Source organism: Trichosurus vulpecula, chromosome 3 (assembly GCF_011100635.1).
Source record: "Trichosurus vulpecula isolate mTriVul1 chromosome 3, mTriVul1.pri, whole genome shotgun sequence".
NCBI lineage: Eukaryota > Metazoa > Chordata > Mammalia > Diprotodontia > Phalangeridae > Trichosurus > Trichosurus vulpecula.
The window spans coordinates 30,449,370-30,459,278 of record NC_050575.1 but is presented as its reverse complement, the minus strand read 5'-3'; positions in this window follow the sequence as shown (position 1 = coordinate 30,459,278).

Sequence of the window (9,909 nt, the reverse complement as noted above, 5' to 3'; positions counted from 1 at the left end):
CTCATTCCCAGGCATCTGTGAGTCTGCTGCTCCTATCTACTATCCATGACCTCAGGATATAGTTGAGTCCCATAAATCCATAAAAAGCATTCCTCTAAGGAGAGAGGGGAGAATGGTCCAAATCTCATGTGTGTGTGTGTGTGTGTGTGTGTGTGTGTGTGTGTGTGTTTTTGTGTGTGAACTCTTTCCCTTAAAGTAACCAATCATGATCCTTCACTTCCATGGTGCTACCAATCTCATAACCAATGATATGATTTCTGTTCAGTTCTTTGTTTCCTCCTTATAAAAATGAGTTTTATCTTCAATTCTGAGTCTTTTGGCATAAATGGAGGCAAGCCACTAACCTTTTAATTGGCAGGTAGCACCCCTGTTAATAAAATTATATTTTGTTGAGAAAAGCATACCTCGGTTTACCTTTGTTGAATTTTACTAGCAACAATAACATAAATTTTAAGTATAGTTGCATGACTTCCCCCAGTTCTATTCAGCAGCATATGAACAAGAGAAGACTAGATAGTGAGAGCAATCCAGGGCCGGGGTTTGGCAAGGCCGGAGGAATGCTAGGTCAAGGAAGTAAAAGATTCAATAGTGGCAAATACTGTAAAGTTGAATTGGTTAACTAAAGGGTTGAGATTGCGAATTAAGGAATAGCTAGAAGAGGGTTTATGGTTAGAAACTTAATGAAAGGTGGAGAGATTGAAGGCCACAGTGAAGATGAAGAAAAGGTTTAGCCAGAGCAAAGTGAAATGATGGGTGATTATGGTTAGATAAAGGAATTTCAGAAGTGGGTGATGTCAAGGTCAAAGATGGGTCTGACTCTCCCTGCATGTCGCTGAGATAGAGTGGAGGAATAGGTTGTAGGAGTAGGTTATATTGAGAAACTGAGAGGTTAAGAGTGTTTAAAAGCACATCAGTGGGTGTGTTGAACTTATAACGAGGAGGAAGGCTGTGAAACAGGTACTGGGATCATTGAGAAAAGAAAGAGAATGAATTTCATTCTGGACATTCTTACTGACTTTCCACAATTTCTGGGGAGTCTGCAGTATTCTCTTATCAAATAATTTTGGTTCATTCCTTCAGCGTCTAACATTAAAGTGCTTTCATTTATCCCTGAGGTTTTAGTCCTTTATGTTTTTAGGATGTTGGTTTATTTGCCTGGAAACTAGGTTTTTATTCGGGCTTTGTCTCTTGAACTTTTTAGTCTCTTATGTTCATGTTCATTCAGTTCTGAGTTCCTTCCTCACTCCCTGATTCCCGATCCTTTTACTGCTATACAGACCCTGCCCAAGCCGGGCTCTTGAGCATCCTCAGCTATCTGTATTGAGATTTACAGGGGTTGGCTGAACTCAAGCCCTTTGATGAATAAACTCTGGAAGTAGAACACTGACCCCAGCTGGTTTTCCAATCCCTTATATATGAATGTTCTTTCACTTTTAGTCTGTGGTGCTGAACCCAGCCCTCATTCTCTACTCCCTTTTCTTCTTGTTGCTGGGCAAAATAAGTGGGCCATAAGGTCTCAAGCTGAACTAGGAGTTTGCTTGTGCTGAAGGGAATGGACTGAGTGTTCAGAAGGTCACAGATTTAGAGCTGGAAAGGACATGAGAGAACACCAAGTCCAACCTGATCATTTTAGAGAAAAGAAAACTGAAGCTCAGAGAGGTTAAGTGAATTGTCCAGGGTAACACATCTAATAAGTATCTGAGGCAAGATTTGAACCCAGATTTTCATTCAAATTCCAGTTGCTTGGATTCCTTTTTTTAATTTTTTTTCTTGGAGAGAGGCAGGGCAATTGGAGTTAAGTGACTTGCTCAAGGTCACACAGCTAGTAAATGTATCATGCATCAAGTGTCTGAGGCTGGATTTGAACTCAGGTCCTTCTGACTCCAGGGCCAGTGCTTTACTCACTGCACTACCTACCTGCCTTTCAGTTGCTTGGATTCCAAGTCCAATTACATTCACTAATACCATGCTGCCACAATGGAGGTGAGGCTGTTGAGGGGGAACTCTTAGAATTCAAGTTCTCTGATATTATTTTATGAGGTTTTTATCTTTGCAGAGTTCTGCCTTCTTATTGTCTTGTGGGTTCAACTATAACTACCCTATGCCTCATGCATAATTCTTTTTTCTGAGGTTTTTGGGTTGCTGCAAGTTGAGAACAGCAACTATCACAGCATCTCGCCAGTTACATGGATTATGTTATTCTTTTATTTCATGTTATGGCCCCGAAATCCAAATTCTATTGTCAGATACCATCTTCTTAACCAACTATTAATTTTCCAAATCAGTTTTGTCTTCAGTATCCCTTGCCTTTAATAGGTAGCAGTGAAGAAAATGCAACCAGTGCACTCATAGCCTTCAAATTCTTGCCCAAGACTTTGCAATTTTTGGCAATACTCTCTGGGCTTCTTCTGACTATACCATCTGTGCCCATATGATCACCAGAAGTAGGTAGTAATCATCCATTTTCACAAATCTTTGGAAGTTCTCTGTTACATCTTAGAGATATGCCAAAGAAAGACAACAGAACTCCCCACTGTTGTCAAGTGCCATGAATAGGAGGCCACCAACCACTGGAAGCCTTTGCCTGTTCTTGTGTCTCACTGAATGATCTTTAACCTGATACAGCAGTTTCTGTGGATTTATTTGATCATTTCTTGAAGGATCAGCAGCTGCTTCCCCCTCAGAGAATCTAGCTCCCAACAGAAGAGGCTTAAATCTGTTTTTTGACTCCAAATGTATAGTTTTCTTTTCCTTTCCTCCCTTCTGTGTGACATTCTTCCACTCTCCAACCTTAAGGCAAGGGTAAGTTTCCCGGTTATCTAGCACCTCCTTTTTCCTGTTCTAACTCCTCGTTGGAGTCTCGCTTCAGGCTTCTCTTCTAGAAGAGAGAGTTGTCTACACTTGGGACAAAGATAACTTCTAAAACTTCATGTCATTACAAAATTCTTTCTGTTTTCTCTATTGAGATCTTCAACCTTGCTTTTTTTTTTAACTAGTTACTGCTGTTTATATAACTTACCTCCTAAGAACCTCCATTTAGACCTTTGCAGTCTTTTATTATCTCTTAATTTGCCAGCCACACCCAATTTCCTTTCCTTTGTCTCAACTACTTTGCAGCTCACTTCTATTTCCTTTCTATTTCCTGTTTTTTTCTCTAACTCCTTTTTTTCTCACCAATTTATTTTCAACAATTTATTTATATAAGGGAATGGGTCTCACACTCCAACCTCAATTAATGAAACTAGTATCCCCTATACAACAATAACTTTGACCAGCGACACGACTTGTTTATTTGACTGAGCCTATAGCTCTTTCAAAGTGACATCCTCACCTGATAAATGTACCAAGAAGTAGAATCTCTGGTTGGGGGAGAGTATAAGAGGAAAATGGGGTTGAAGTATGGCTCATACCTCTTTTGCACTCCCCGTTTCCCCTGAAACAAGGTATTCTATGCCTCATATTTTTATCAGATGAGAAAGCCACTTTGATTTATAAAAGTCAATCAAAAGCATAAACTAAGTGTGAACAACCTAGTTAATCAGGCTGAAAGGAGTTAAGTGCTGCTAGCCTCTGGATGAAATCAAATGTTGAAAGTTGAAAGGTATTGCGATTGGTTGAAAGAATTAGACACATCTCTAGGCTTAGAGCTAAAAAAAAAGAGTTTGCAGGAAAAACATTCTAGAAATTGCTTCAGGATTGCTCCCCAAACTTAAATCCTGCCCTGCTATTGTTGTACCAGAAGCGAGCGAGACACACCACAGAGTATAAGTTTTGAGTGGAGAATTTATTAGCCGGCGGCCATTGGGGTACAGCACCACAAATCAATGGCGATGTGTTGGGGTGATGGCTTGGCTTATATAGGATATGTGTGGGGTACAGAATGGGGGGGACAGGAACAAAGGTCCTGGCTGATCAAAAGATTCAGTCCGGTTATCGTACTAGTGGGATAATCTCATTTACATTCCTTGGTGGAGTCACGGAGCCCCAGGGATATCTGCTAGAAAGGGTCTGCCAGGTTATCCTTCAGTGGGATGGTCCTATCTATTGACATTCCTTGGTGGAGTCATGGAGTCCCAGGGGGTTTGCTAAATGCCAAAGATATCTGAGTCCATTCTTTCCGGGGGTGCTTGTCAGTAGCTAGGGGTTTCTCAGGGGTTCCTAATTTTCCTTGTATTACACTATTCACCCTTCTCTTGATATTCTGAAGCCCTGAGCTATGTCTATTTTTTCTCGAACAATTCTAATACATTTCCTATTTTTATTCAGTAGCTTAAAGTACTTCTCTCTGGCACTTATTCTATATCTTTGATTAATTGATTTAAAAGAGAAATTGTTCACACTTGTTTTAAACCATTGATTGACTCTGTAACTCAACAAAAGAGGAATTTTCACCTGATAAAGGTTAGAGCATTTTTTTTAAAATTACATTAATTGGAATTGGGATGTGGGGCATACCCCCTCTTATATTTACTTACCTTGCCTTGCCAATTACCTTTTGTTTTCCCCTTTTGTTGAATCTCCTTTGGTCCTTATTAATCCCTCCCCCTTCAGATTTAGTCTCCCTTCAATAAGAGCCCTTTGTTTTCTTCACCTCAAGCTCTTCAATTCTCTTGACTATCTCCTCCCTCAGATTCAATATCTGGCCTTCTTCTTTCTCAATCCTTTAAAAGCACCTTCATGTTTTCTTTGGCTTCTTACTCAGCTTAAGTCGTAGTCTCCTTTCCCTCTCTTTTCCCTTCTCTCTTCTCATGAAAGCTCTCACAGAACCTTGAAGTAGAATGAGGACCTAGAGATTTTAATCTTTCATATTTTCCTAAATCTCTCCCCTATTTTTTCCATATTTCTTCTCCCTAAATTTAATCTCTGGCCTTTTTCATAAGTCTAAACACCTTCCAGTTACTTTCACAATTTCCTTCTCCTTTTCATCTCAAGTCTTTTCTTCCACTCTTTGTCTCTGCACTCTCTCCCACAGAAAGAAACCAAATGATTATTTGTCTTGGTTTCAGCTTACACAAGTGTCTGTGTTGCAAGAATAATCATCACTTCCCCATACCAAACTGGAAGGATCAAGTTCCTTCACTACTCCTTTCCCCAAACTATTTGGTTCTCTGGATCAATATTCCAAAACACATGTTAAATATCTCTTTGTCTTCTTCCTTTCCAACAGAATGTCAAAGATGAATGCTTTGAGGAGCTTATAGGTCCAGATAGAGGCTGTCTAGGTGGTTTCAATAATAACTGCTTGATTCTTGGCAGCAAGTGAGAGGTTCTTGGGGCTAGGTTTATCCTGTGATGACCTTTTAGAGTGATCACAGTCTACCACAAAGCCTCATGTAGCCACAAGAGCACTAAACTTCAGATAGTCTGAGAGAGACTTCAGTTTCAACTACTAAGATGTTAGGTAGGTACTGGGAAACAGAAATACAAAAAGAAGGGAACAGTTTCTGCCCACAAAGAAGTAACTTGCTTTCTGCTACATAGAGGCAATTTAGTTAAAATCTTTCTTTTAAAAGTAATACAAATTGATTTGGAGGTGAAAGAGGAGGGGGAGAGAGAGAGAGACAGAGACAGAGCCACAGAGAGAGAGAAAGAGAGAGAGAGCGAGAGAGAGAGAGAGAGAGAGAGAGAGAGAGAAGAGGAGAGGAAGGTAGGGGAGGGAAGAAAGAGAGAGAGGAAGAAGAAGAAGAAGAGGAGGAGGAGGAGAAGGAAGGAAGGAAGGAAGGAAGGAAGGAAGGAAAGAAGGAAGAGAAAGACAGAGAAACAGAGATTCTTAGTAACTAAAAAGGCCAGGAAAGGCCTCAGGTAGAAGTTGTCACCTGAATTGGGTTCTAAGAGATTAGTTTGGAAGGAAGTACATTATAAACCTAGGAGACAACTTGTGAAAAGGCACATAGGCAAAAGTTAGAATGCTTTGTGTAGGTGATAACTAATGGCAGACTTTAGTAAGACAGAAAACATGAGAAATGGAATAATAGGAAATAAGTTTGGAGAGGTAGTTGGGATCCAGAATGGAGAGGGCTTTAAAGGCTAGGTGTAACCCGAATGGCCCTTGTTTTCTTTGAGTAATTCAGTGAGCCTTACTAGGTGCTAAGCCCCAGGCCCAAACCCCATCAGGTGTTAACCTAATCTATGTGGATGTGAACCTCCCAGGGTTCTAAGGGGAGGGGCCAACTCAAGAACCAATCACCAGAGCCTGAGCTCTGGTGATTCAGATGATCTTTGATGTCTGAAGCCCTATAATAAGAAGGGAGGACAGAGCCATTTGTGTGGGGCTCTGGAGATGGTGTTGATGAGGAGACTCTGGACAGCTGTAGCTAAGGAGCCCTCCAGCTTGCAAACCTGGATGTTGAGATTTTGTTGAACTCTGGTAACTGTGTGTTGGGATTGAATCAGACAAAGTCTGTTGATGTTTGTAATTTGTTTGCATTTTGTTTTGAAGTTCAGGGTGCTGGCTTTTTCCCCCTGAACTAACTGAACGATATTTGAATGCTGAATTAAAAGTAAGCTTGTCAACCCCTTCACCTTGCTTCTCTTGCTTAAGCAGATCAGAAGAACCTGTGCTGTTGGCAGCTTTCTGGGTGCTGGCTGTGGGTGAATCTTATACCCCCACAGAAGCTGCTAGCCAGATTGTTCAGACATATGGCATAGTCGGCAGGATCTGGCTTTAACAAGGAAGCATGGCGTGTTGGGGTACTGGGTTGGTTGACCGTTTCCCAGTTTGTGGATTGCTCTTTGTAATTGGAGTGGCTATGGTTCTGTGCAGCCTCAGGAGCAACAAAGTCCTGAAGAAAAACAGGCTGGTAGAAGTGCTGGGCTTGGTTTCCCAGTGGCCCAGAGCAGGAGATAATCCCTTCTTCCCAGGGCTTAAGCTGATAAGCCTGGCCCCGGAGGACTGTGCTGAAAGGGTGAATGTCTTGAGATAATATTATATATGGAGTTTTGAAACAGGAGTGGAGAATGGCCTTCCTACAGATTTGGCAGGAGGGGCTGGTGAGGAGAAAGAAGCAGACAGTGGCTGCCAAAATATTGATCCAAGAGACTGCCTGCATGAGAACTTTGGAAAGGTGAGAGCAGTGAGCTGCTTTCCAGCTGACTTTGGTGAGGTGAGCACAAAGATGGGGAACCACCTACATCGGGATTCCAGAAGAAGCCAGGTGAGGCCAGCTGGAGTTGGAACCCAGGAGCCTGAAGTCCAGCCCTGGGGCAAGATGGAAACTTTGCAGCAAGGCACTGACTGAGTCTGCCTTCAGCTTGGGCTGCTTGGGATCCAGGAGGGAGGCATGGATTTGTTTTCGTTGGGGTGGGGGAAGTGCCTTGGACCCCCAGGGACCCCACCCTGTTGGCTTTATTGCCTAGCAGAGCCTTGGGACTTGGAACCAGGGACTGGAACTTAATGGGCAGAACAGACCTTAAAAGAACTTTGTTTGGACTCTTTCTTTGAAATTGGGACTTTGGGTGCCACGTGGAAGCCTGCAACAGCAGTTTGGGGAGGAGATATCCCCAAGAGAACTCTATTTGTTTGTCTGTTTGCTTTAGGACTTTACTAACTAAAGCATGCCCGTGCCTCAGGGTACTGGGAAAAAGCCTGTGATGGCAGTGTGCTGCTGAAGAAGCACTTTATTTGGACACTTTATGAGCTTACGAGATTAACTTGCTTTGACCTAGGGGTGGACATTTGAATAGTTCACAATTATTTTGGGAACGATTGATTGAAGAAATTATCTTGCTGGGACCTAGGGGTGGGTCACATTTGAATTGTAAACCAATATTTGGGAATGTCACTGAATGATATGTTTTGCTTTATTATGAATGATATGTTTTAGTTTCCTTTGTAATTGGATCCCAATGTATGTTCTAGGATACATGGCTGATTAGATTATGTATCCTAGAACAAGGGGTGGAGTGTAACCAGAATGGCCTTTGTTTTCTTTGAGTAACTCAATTTATCTCAGTGAGCTTTACTAGGTGCTAAGCCCCAGGCCCAAACCCCATTAGGTGTTAACGTAATCCATGTGGATGTGAACCTCCCAGGGTCCTAAGGGGAGGGGCCAACTCAAGAACCAATCACCAGAGCCTGAGCTCTGGTGATTCAGATGATCTTTGATGTCTGAAGCCCTATAATAAGAAGGGAGGACAGAGCCATTTGTGTGGGGCTCTGGAGATGGTGTTGATGAGGAGACTCTGGGCAGCTGTAGCTAAGGAGCCCTCCAGCTTGCAAACCTGGATGTTGAGATTTTGATGAACTCTGGTAACTGTGTGTTGGGATTGAATCAGACAAAGTCTGTTGATGTTTGTAATTTGTTTGCATTTTGTTTTGAAGTTCAGGGTGCTGGCTTTTTCCCCTGAACAAACTGAATGATATTTGAATGCTGAATTAAGAGTAAGCTTGTCAACCCCTTCACTCTGCTTTATTTAATTAAGCAGATCAAAAGAACCTGTGCTGTTGGCAGCTTTCTGGGTGCTGGCTGTGGGTGAATCTTATACCCCCACAGAAGCTGCTAGCCAGATTGTTGAAACACTAGGCTGAAGTTTTTGTTTTAGAAACAATAGGGAGGCTTCTAGAGCTTTTTGAGCTAGGGTGATGTTGGGGATATTGGGGATGTGAGGAGTGATGTAATTCGTCCTCTGCTTTAAGATTATTACATTAGTAAGTTTAGACTAGGAGGCTTTGCAAAAGTCTGGGTCATCTATGCTAAAACTTTTAAGATCTTATCAAAGATATGCTAGTGGTTAGTGGTGGTTCATGATGAGTAATGAGGATCCTTTTTTGCATGGTGAAGGATCAGCTATCACTCATAAAGAAATGTAGCTGGGATGTTAGTGGGATGATGGTGCCAATAGTATGTGTGTTCAGGATATTTCTTTGTAGTGCAGTGTTGTACTGTCAGGCACTTGCTCTGATCTGGTCTGTGTGTAGAAAGACTGTAAAACTCACTCGATCAAGCACACCTGTTTACCATGGACAGAGAGCGCTCTTTGGTCTTTATTTTCCTAGGTGACCTTGAATTGGCTTTTGAAAAATTGACCCAAATACCTTTGAACTGTGAGAATGAATGTGGAAAAAAATGCTTACTGAGGCTCTATCTATATTTACTGAAAGTAAATGAATAGGCTGTTTATTAACTAGGGCTACATGCATTCTCACATGCTATCAGTTACCTTGACTGGTCCCTAGACAGACTTTTCCTAAACTAGTTTGCAGATAAAAACCTCTATTTTGGTTTCTAAAAGGACGTTCCTTCCTTACACTCTAGCATCTAACAACTCTTTGAGTTATGCAGGAGTTAGGATAGATAACAGTAGGATATTTTAGGTCTGACCTAAATCCATCATGTTTCAATATAATTTTTCTCTGTGTTCTGTCTATTAATTGTGGAAGATGGAATCTAATATCTGTAAGCCACCCAACATCCACATGTCTCAAAGAATATGTACAGTAGAGAGGCAGATAGACAGTCACATTACTTGAATGCAAACATATACCAGTGTCTGCAGGGGGATCTCCCCAGTATTATCAGCTGCACTCAAAGGAACTTTCCTCTTTTGATGTGGGACCAGGAATAATTCTGAACCAAGAACTGGGGAAGTTCCTATGATCCCAAGGACATTACTGCTGATGAGAAAATTTGATATAGTAGAAACTACACTGTTCTTGGAACAGAAAACATTAGACAAGTCACTTAATCTCTCAGATTTGTTTCTTTATTTCTAAAGTACTAGATTAGGGAGTTTTATGGTTTGTTCTCACTTTGTGTGTTGGTAAGCAAAATGGGCTCTTAGCACTCAGTCCAACCAAGTGTCCTTGAAGAGTCTGGCTTTTGTTTCCTTTTGAGTAATTCAGTGTATTTCATTTGAGTCTTACTAGGTGCTAAGCCCCAGGCCCAAACCCCTATTAGGTGCTAAGCCTAT